Consider the following 10,497-nt stretch of genomic DNA (forward strand, 5'->3'; position numbering starts at 1 on the left):
AGTGTAAATCCTGCATTGTTAAATCGGTCTCTAATTTTTCTCTTAACCAATTCATTGGTTCCGCACTGACTGCAAATCGAAGTGCCAATGCACGGGCACCGGTCTACGATCATTGCCGTTGTAATATCTTTATTGTTTCAAAGCGCCACTGGAAGCGGCACCCTGATGGGAAGTCAATGTGAACTACCAACAGTGTTCTACGTCGACAATTTTTTCTGATGATTCTGTAAATTTGGACACTTCACTGCAAAACTGTTTGAGAATTTTAAATAGTGATGTTTAATGTCTCTTCTCATTAGATGCACGTTTGTGCTCATGCTCGTATTTTATCATTCGGTAAAATTCAGAGTAGGGTAAAGACCCCAGTAATTGGCACTTTAAGAGTTTGTCCTTAAACTTACCTCTGTTTTCAGTACTTAGAAAAAAAAACACTCTCTTGCAAATATTTTTGTATCAAAGAGTGCACATCTGTGCATCTATTTGGTTCACTAAAATCAAAAATATTTGAATCGATACTTTTATAAAAATATGCATATAAAAAGTTACCAAAATCACCAGTAATTGGCACCTGATACCCCAGTGTATGACACCTTGTGATCCAGTAATTGGCACATGTTAATAGAACTGGAAAATCACTTTATTTTTTACTTTTAAATTACATACAAATTTTATCATCATAAGAAACATGAGTAATGTTAATGTAAAGTAGGTAATCTTTACTAATAATAAAGCAGAAAGTCTCTCTGTCGGGATCTCTGTCTGTCAGGATCTCTCTCTCTGTCCGGATCTCTGTCTGTCAGGATCTCTGTGACGCGCATAGCGCCTAGACCGTTCGGCCGATTTTCATGAAATTTGGCACAAAGTTAATTTGTTGCATGGGGGTGTGCACCTCGAAGCGATTTTTCAAAAATTCGATGAGATTCTTTTTCTATTCCATTTTTAAGCCCATTTTTCATATAAATTTGATAATATATGGGGAAGAATGTGTTTATCTTTCTTTTTCTTTATCTTTACTAGTAATAAACCTGGAAGTTTCTCTGTCTGGATCTCTCTCTGTCCGGATTTCTGTCTGTCTGTCAGTATCTCTGTGACGCGCATATCGCCTAGACCGTTCGGCCGATTTTCATGAAATTTGGCATAGAATTATTTTATAGCATAGGGGTGTGCACCTCGAAGCGATTTTTTAAAAATTCGATTTTGCTCTTTTTCTATTCCAATTTTAAGCCCAGTTTTCATATAATTTGATAATATGGGGAATAATTTGTTTTCTTTATCTTTATCTTTACTTATAATAAAGCTGAAAGTCTCTCTGACTGGATCTCTGTGCTGTCTGTCTGGATCTCTATGACGCGCATAGCGCCTAGACCGCTCCTCCGATTTTCATGAAATTTGGCACTAAATTAGTTTGTATCATGGGGGTGTGCACCTCGAAGAGATTTTTCGAAAATTCGATGCAGTTCTTTTCTATTCTAATTTTAAGAACAAAATTATCATAAGATGGACGAGTAAATTACAAAACTATCATAACGTGGAACCGTAACATGGGCACATGCTAATTGGCGAGATACAAAATTATCATAACCTGGAACCGTAACATGGGTATAAGCCAATTGGAGAGAAAATTCGTCACAAAGGCGAACCAAAAGACCTTTTAATTTTTCTATTACGGGCAAAGCCGTGCGGGTACCACTAGTTTTATATAAATTAATGCTTAATCACTCTTCTTCATGTTGAAAAGTATTTTAGAGAAATAAAAACATAAATTTGGAATGTTCCATGAAAAAGATATTGAAATTATTGTTGTTTCATCCTTTGGTTTACAGTTTTGATTTTACGAATGCTACCAAGTTAGGTTTGCCCTAAGTATAGTTAAAAACTCATATTGCATACTTTTTTGCATAAGTTTTCCTCTTTTTTATTTATCAAATGCAAAAAGTCGGTTTTCTTTCTCTTGAAAAACCACCCGCTGCAGGCGGCATTGAGATACCGTAGGTGGCGAACGTGTATTAGCGAGCGAATCGAGCAGAGGACGGAGCCCCCAGTATAAAATTAATTACTGACTAACTTTCATTTGGATTTTTTTCTGGTGAAAGTCACTCCAATTGACAAAAAGCCGCAACTTCAAAAATTGATGATTTTGGTGCTTTTTTTTTTTGACAATTACTGTACAAAAGCTACCGATTTCAATTTCCGCTTTATCATATTCGTAATTTACGCAAAAAAAACTGAAGATAATAACACCTTACTCAGCTTTATCGCGGAAATGACGCTATTTCCTCAGTACTTGTCAGATTGTCACACATGCCAAAAACTGGGGACTAGCAAAATTGAAGCACCAGTAAATGGCACCCATCATTGTTTTAAAATTCCAAATAGGGACAAAAATATACTTGTGCGCAATTAAAGTAACACCTTTCAACTAAACAAAACTTTTGACAACGAAAATTTAAAATATATTTTAAGTCAGATTTTAATGGATTTATGTGCATGCTTCCCTTAAGCCAGAAAAGAAGCTTTTGCAACAAAAATGGCTGATTTGACACCAGCCACAATTGTTTCTCTTTCCTACGTACTGCTGCCATTTAGTAACATGAAATGAAATTATAATCTTTAAAATTAATGTACATTCAGTTGGTATGTTAAAAAAAAAAATGGATACGAGTCTTTTTTTTAGGACATTTTTGTTGGAAGTGCCAATCACTGGTGCCGTGCCAATTACTGGGGCTGTTACCCTATTGTTCGGCAAATTAAAAAATCATCTCTTCCCGAACATTTAAAAGCGGGGTTGTCTGTAAAGAAGTATCATAAGCGAACGAACAACTTTTACTTTTCCCAAAACTTGTAGTAAATGCAATTGTTTTTAAAAACCTTTTTGCAAAAAATATATTGATGAACAAAGTTACAATTGGCAAGATACGAAATTATCATAACGTGGAACCGTGGCATGGGTACAAGCCAATTGGCAAGAAAATTCATTATACATTATTTGTAAATATAACCGGCGAACCAAAAGACCATTTAATTTTTCTATTACGGGGAAAGCCGTGCGAGTACCACTAGTAATTAAATAAAGTATTTCATTTCTCACTTTGTTCCATGGAAAAAAATGGTTGAAAATTTCCACTTTTTTTTTTTTTTGAAACTGCAAATTTACTGCCAAAATTAAAAAATACAGTTTCAATGTTAGTTTTATTTTAAATAGAATGTTCTTTCTTTACTTACTAAAATTTTCAAAATAAATTTCTAATTTTTTTCATTTTGAAAAAGCTCAGTTATCTTAACTATTTCACTTTACCCCACATTGCCCTACTCAGCACAAATGGCTGGCTGTTTATCAGTTACTAGATTTCTATGAATTATGACGACAAAATTTATACACATGAAAAATTTCTGCTTTAAGTCTAACAAAAGTAAAAAAGTAACAATTTTTAATTATTGCAGTGTAATCTAATTTTAACGACATAGCTGCTTTATCAAATAAAACTAAAAAAGCAGGCAGCCTATCCTTACCCAATACACTTCACAATTTGTTCTAAAATGCAGAATGTCTGTAAACTGAATTCAATGATAATTTAAAGAGTAACTGATGTTAAACAGAAGTCTTTCCACTTGCGGAAGGATATACTTTAAGTTTGAAAACCCAATTGGCCCTGAGAAATAAAGCCTTACAATATTTTACTATTTTAAAAATAAATTTTTTATGAAAAAAAAAGTTTCCAGGAAAAGTTTTTCAGGTGTATATTAAGTCAGAATCGGAATAATATAATTTTTACAGTTTTATGTGGGGAGGGGTTAAGGCGACCAAACTAAGAAGGACTAACCTTGGCTCTTGTTGACCTGAGTTCAATTATAACATATATCAACTATACATTGAAAAAAATGTCTTCTCGTAGTTAAAATTATTTCCGCACCAGCTGCAATTTTATACGATTTTGTGGAATTGTGCATTATTGCATCCTTCCACATAAATGCAAAAGGAGATTGAAAGCACAGAACAAGGACAAATCATAAACATGAAAAAAAATAATGATTTTTTTGTGGGGGGGGGGAGAATATAGTAGAAAAACATCCAGGTATAACTCCGTTATATTTATTGTGATTCACAAATTCATGATTCCTTTCAGAACAGTTGTTTTGAAGTTATTGAATAATATGCTCGAAATAATTCTTATAACCTGTTAAAATATTATTTTTTCATGGATAACTTTTGTTTTGTTTCTGGAGAGTCAAGTAATGAGGTTCGGAAGAAAAAATTAGTTAGCAAATAAAATGTTACACTTACTATAGTTAGGGCAAACCTAACCTGGAAGCAATGTGAAAGCTAAGCATACCCGAAGCTCAGCATTACTTGGCTGACAGGTTAGGTTCACCCCAAACTATAGCTAGCCGAGAATTAGAAGAGATCGAGAATTGTTTTGGCTATTGGCTGGCACGTTCAATTCTAACATATCTACTACTCCACACTGCCTTTAAAATTGAAAATATTAATTTAAATATTGTTGCAAAAAAATATGCATGGGTTTTTACAAATTAACTGTTTCTGAAGTAAGATGCCTAATTTCCCTCCAAATTTCGACAGTGCTGTTGACTACTTTTTTCGCTTGCCATCAGCGTATTACCTCGTTGTCAAGAAAAATTGTAGTTAAATATCTTACCGTAGGTAATTGATGTTTTCATCTGCATGTTTATGACATGACACTTGGTAATTAATTCAATAAAAAGTCCATGTGTTAAATATTTTTGATATAATGCATTGATACTTTTATTCTTGTAATTTAGGTTTTTGACATTAATTGTGAAAAATTGGAATCGTCGAAAGATGGCCCAGTTGTATCTATGAATCTTATTTGATCTCTATTGGCACAAGTAAATAATGTTAAAAATTGTGTCGCACAAGATCTGCAATAAATGATTTTGTACTTGTAATAAATGTTTTGTTTTATTGAAAACAATATTAACGATACACAATTGATAAGTTTCAATAATTTTGATAAAATTAAATTTTATGGCAGTTATTGTTCAATAAAACATCGCACAGTTAATTACAGGAACTTTTCTTTGCCGGGGGGGGGGGAGAGGAGGGTATTTTTGTGAAGACTGATTTAAAAAAGAAAAAAAAACAGTTGGTATGATTTGCGTTTATTTCATATGTTTTGCAATTGTTTGTTGATAAAAGATTTCAATGCAGTAAAATGCAAAGCAAATACATTCCCAGATAGCTGTTATATCTTCCTTCTATACCTTCAAAAGAGAAAGATAGTTTCTGCATAGTAAAAATGCGTTTCGTCACTTTTAGGAAGTTTCACAAATTTTTGGAAGTTAATGAAGAAATTCGTGCAAATGCTCTAATAAAACTGCTTTTCTTTTTTTTCTTTTCTTTTTTTCTTTTTTTTTTTTTTTTTTTTTTTTTTTGCTGTTTTTCAAAAAGAAAGAAAAAATATATGGGCTTTTAAAATCTGCAAATGGTAATTCATTATGCTTTAATTGCCCAGCTATATTTTCAAAATAATAGTTTTTTAAACTGAAAATATGTTTGCATAAAACGGAAAATATTTATATTATAAACTGAAAACATCAGTTCATAAAACGGAAAATATCTATATTAGAAACTGAAAACATCAGTTCATAAAACGGAAAATATTCCGATTGAGAACGGAAAATAGCAGTTTTAAAACGGAAAGTGTTCGTGATAAAAACGGAAAGTGTCAGTATGGAAAAACGGAAAGCATCCGTGATAAAAACGAAAAACACAACTTCTGTAAAAAAACGGAAAGTTGTCGGCAACTCTGCTGCCAGTACATTTTCCGTTTTTTGAGGGAATTTTAAAATACAGTGTGAAGTTGAATACTAAAAAAATTACAATACATAAAATCTGTTAAAAAGAAGCATATGTCAATCTTACCTTTTCCTCGAAGTATTTACGGGGTTTCTGCAAAAAATTGTGCGAATTCTATCTTGAAAAGACTCATCTATATCATTTTACATTGTGTTAAAAATTCTCCTTTTAAGGAAACTGCACCGTCAGAAAAAACATCGTAATTTCACTTTGCACATTATTAACGTTCAAAATATACATCTTACATCATAGCTCATTGTTTTGAAGTCATCAAGTTTATTATTTTTTATATTAATAATTTTTAGCCGACATTTTTGAGCATAAAAATATTAATTGACAAGAAATCGCATAGATAGCGAACTCATGAAAACACATGAAGAGAAGCGTAAAATGTAAAAAGATAAAACATGAAAAGGTAAAATAAATATGTATAAATATCGAATGAAAAAATGTAAAATTGAAAATGTTTAAAAATATAATATGCAAAAGGATAAAGCTAAATGCAAGAGAGACGTTTAGAAGATCAATCATTCTGTAGTCATCTCATGTTTTTTCTGGTACTCCAGTATCCGTTGAGCTATTCTTGCTGCAATTCTTATTTTGATGAATTTTAGCATAAAAATTACTGTGGTAGCTATGAGTACAAGGATTTTAATGTTACCTAGCACAAATAGCTACCAAAATAATTTAAAGCGTTCAAATCAGTTGAAAAGAGAAGAGGGCATGGAAACAGCAGACCTTTTTCCCGCAATTCTTTTGTGTAGTCGAGAGCTAAAAAAATTTCAATACATAAAATCTGAAAAAAAAAACAAAAGCATGTGTCAATCTTAACTTTTCCACCAAGCTTTCACAGGGCTTCTGCAGAAAAGTGGGCGAATTGTATCTTGAAAGAGACTCATCTACGTCATTTTCAACCGAAGTAAAAATTGTCCTTTTAAGAAAACATTTCCGGCGGAAAAACATCATAGCTTCTCTTCGCGGATTATTAACGTTCAAAATATGTATCTTATATCAAACCTCATTGCTTTTAAGGTTACAGGTTTAGTATTCCTTATATTAAATATTTTTAGCAGTTACTCTTGAGCATATAAATATTAATTGCAAAGAAAACGCATAAAAAGCGCACTCAGAAAACACATGAAGAGGAGCGTAAAATGTAAAAAGATAAAACGTGAACAGGTAAAATGTAAATATGTATAAATATCGAACGAAAAAATGTAAAATTGAAAATGTTTAAAAATATAATATGCAAAAGGATAAAACTAAAATCAAGAAAGACGTTTAGAAGGTCAATCATTCCGTAGTTATCTCAAGTTTTCTCTGGTCGTCCAGTATCCGTTGAACTATTCTTGCTGCAATTCTTATTTTGATGAAATTTAGCATAAAAATTACTGTGGTAGCTATGTGTACAAGTATTTTCATGTTTCCTTATGCAAAATGTTTCCAGAGCAGTTGAAAAAAGAAGAGGGCATGGAAACAGCAGACTGTTTTCCCGCAATTCTCCTGTGCAGTCGAATGCTAAAAAAATTTCAATACATAAAATCTGTAAAAAAAAAAAAAAAGCATTTGTCAATCTTAACTTTTCCTCCAAGCACTCACAGGGCTTCTGCAGAAAAGTGTGCGAATTGTATCTTGAAAGAGACTCATCTACGTCCTTTTCAACCGAATTAAGAATTCTGTTTTTGATAAAACATTTTCGTTAAAAAAAAACATCGTTAGTTCTCTTTGTGAAATATTAACGTGTAAAATATATTTTGTATCTAAACTTATTGCTTTTAAGTCTACAAAATTAGTATTTTTTATTTTTATTATTTTTAGCAGTCGCTTTTGAGGATATAAAAATTAATTGACTATAGTGCTTGCAGATAGCGCACTCAGCAAAAACACATGAAGAGGAACGTAAAATGTAGCAAAATAAAACGTTAAAAGGCAATCTGTTAATATATATAAATATCAAACGTAATAAGGTAAAATTGAAAAATTTTAAAAGTATAATATGCAAAAGCATAAATCTAAAATCAAGTAAGACGTTAAGAAGGTCAATCAGTGTGTAGTCATTTCAGGTTTTCTCTGGTCGTCCAGTATCCATCAAAATTTTCCTGTTACCAATAGCCTGTGGATGAATTTTAGCATAAAAACTACCATGAGGCCTTTTTAAGATAGGATTCAAACATTACCGCTCAAAAATAAGCTTCATGGCATTTTTAAGCTTTCAAAGCAGTTGTATCAAATGGAAATTGAAAAAACAAGAGGGCACGGAAGCAGCAGACCGTTTTCCTGCATTTCTCCATTGAAGTTGAATGCTAAAAAAATTGCAATACATAAAATCTGTTAAAAAGAGAAGCATGTGTCAATCTTAACTTTTCCACCAAGGTTTCACGGGGTTTCTGCAGAAAAGTGTACGAATTGTATCTTGAAAGAGACTCATCTACGTCATTTTCAACCGAAGTAAAAATTGTCCTTTTAAAAAAACGTTTCCGGCGGAAAAAACATCGTATATTCTCTTCGCGGATTATTAATGTTCAAAATATGTTTCTCATATCAAAGCTCATTGCTTTTAAGTTTACAGGTTTAGTATACCTTATATTAAATATTTTTAGCAGTTACTCTTGAGCATATAAATATTAATTGCAAAGAAACTCAGAAAAGCACATGAAGAGAAGCGTAAAATGTAACAAGATAAAACATGAAAATATAAAATGTAAATATGTATAAATATCGAATAAAAAAATGTAAAATTGAAAATGTTTAAAAATATAATATGCAAAAGGATAAAGCTAAATGCAAGAGAGACGTTTAGAAGGTCAATCATTCTGTAGTCATCTCCGTTTTTTTCTGGTAGTCCGGTATCCGTTGAACTATTCTTGCTGCAATTCTTATTTTGATGAATTTTAGCATAAAAATTACTGTGGTAGCTATGTGTACAAGGATTTTAATGTTACCTAGCACAAATAGCTACCAAAATAATTTAAAGCATTCAAATCAGTTGAAAAAAGAAGAGGGCATGGAAACAGCAGACCTTTTCCCCGCAATTCTCCTGTGCAGTCGAAAGCTAAAAAAATTGCAATACATAAAATCTGTTAAAAAGAGAAGCATATGTCAATCTTACCTTTTCCTTCAAGTATTTACAGAGTTTCTGCAGAAAAGTGTGCGAATTCTACCTTGAAAAGACTCATTTACGTCGTTTTACATTGAGTTAAAAATTCTCCTTTTAAGGAAACTGCACCGTCAGAAAAAACATCGTAACTTCTCTTTGCGCATTATTAACGTTCAAAATATACATCTTATATCATAGCTCATTGCTTTTAAGTCATCAAGTTTAGTTTTTATTACATTAATTATTTTTAGCCGTCATTTTTGAGCATAAAAATATTAATTGACAAGAATTCGCATAGATAGCGCACTCACGAAAACACATGAAGAGAAGCGTAAAATGTAAAAAGATAAAATGTGAATATGTATAAATATCGAATGAAAAAATGTAAAATTGAAAATGTTTAAAAATATAATATGCAAAAGGATAAAGCTAAAAGCAAGAGAGACGTTTAGAAGGTCAATCATTCTGTAGTCATTTCAGGTTTTTTCTGGTTGTGCAGTATCCGTGGAACTATTCTTGCTGCAATTCTTATTTTGATGAATTTTAGCATAAAAATTACTGTTGTAGCTATGTGTACAAGGATTTTAGTGTTATCTAGCACAAATAGCTACCAAAGTAATTTAAAGCTTTCAAATCAGTTGAAAAAAGAAGAGGGCATGGAAACAGCAGACCTTTTTCCCGCAATTCTTCTGTGCAGTCGAGAGCTAAAAACATTTCAATACATAAAATCTGTAAAAAAAAAAAAAAGCATGTGTCAATCTTAACTTTTCCACCAAACACTCACAGGGCTTCGGCAGAAAACTTTGCGAATTGTATCTTGAAAGAGACTCATCTACGTCATTTTCAACCGAAGTAAAAATTGTCCTTTTAAGAAAACGTTTCTGGCGGAAAAAACATCGTAACTTCTCTATGCGGATTATTAACGTTCAAAATATGTATCTTATATCAAAGCTCATTGCTTTTAAATTTACAGGTTTAGTATTCTTTATATTAAATATTTTTAGCATTCACTCTTGAGCATATAAATATTAATTGCAAAGAAAACGCATAAATAGCGCTTTCAGAAAAACACATGAAGAGAAGCGTAAAATGTAACAAGATAAAATATGAAAAGGTAAAATGTAAATATGTATAAATATCGATTGAAAAAATGTAAAATTGAAAATGTTTAAAATATAATATGGAAAAGGATAAAGCTAAAACCAAGAAAGACGTTTAGAAGGTCAATCATTCTGTAGTCATCTTAAGTTTTCTCTGGTCGTCCGTAGAGCTTTTCTTGCTGCGATTGATCTTTTGACGAATTTTAGCATAAAAATTACTTCGGAAACTTTGAGTTAGTGGATTAAAATGTTACCGCTAACAAATAGTTACCACAGCATTTTTAAGCATTCAAAGCAGTTGCATCAAATGGCATGTTTTTCTTTTGGATGTATGATACTTATTTGCGCTATTTAAGATATTAAGAGAGTTAATCATTGAATCATGCTAAAATATTCGTTATTTTGAGCTATTTATAGCTTTTTTTTTTCTTCGGTTCGCAACAAACTAGTGGTGAAAATTTATA

This window comes from Uloborus diversus, chromosome 3 (genome assembly GCF_026930045.1).
Source record: "Uloborus diversus isolate 005 chromosome 3, Udiv.v.3.1, whole genome shotgun sequence".
Classification (NCBI taxonomy): domain Eukaryota; kingdom Metazoa; phylum Arthropoda; class Arachnida; order Araneae; family Uloboridae; genus Uloborus; species Uloborus diversus.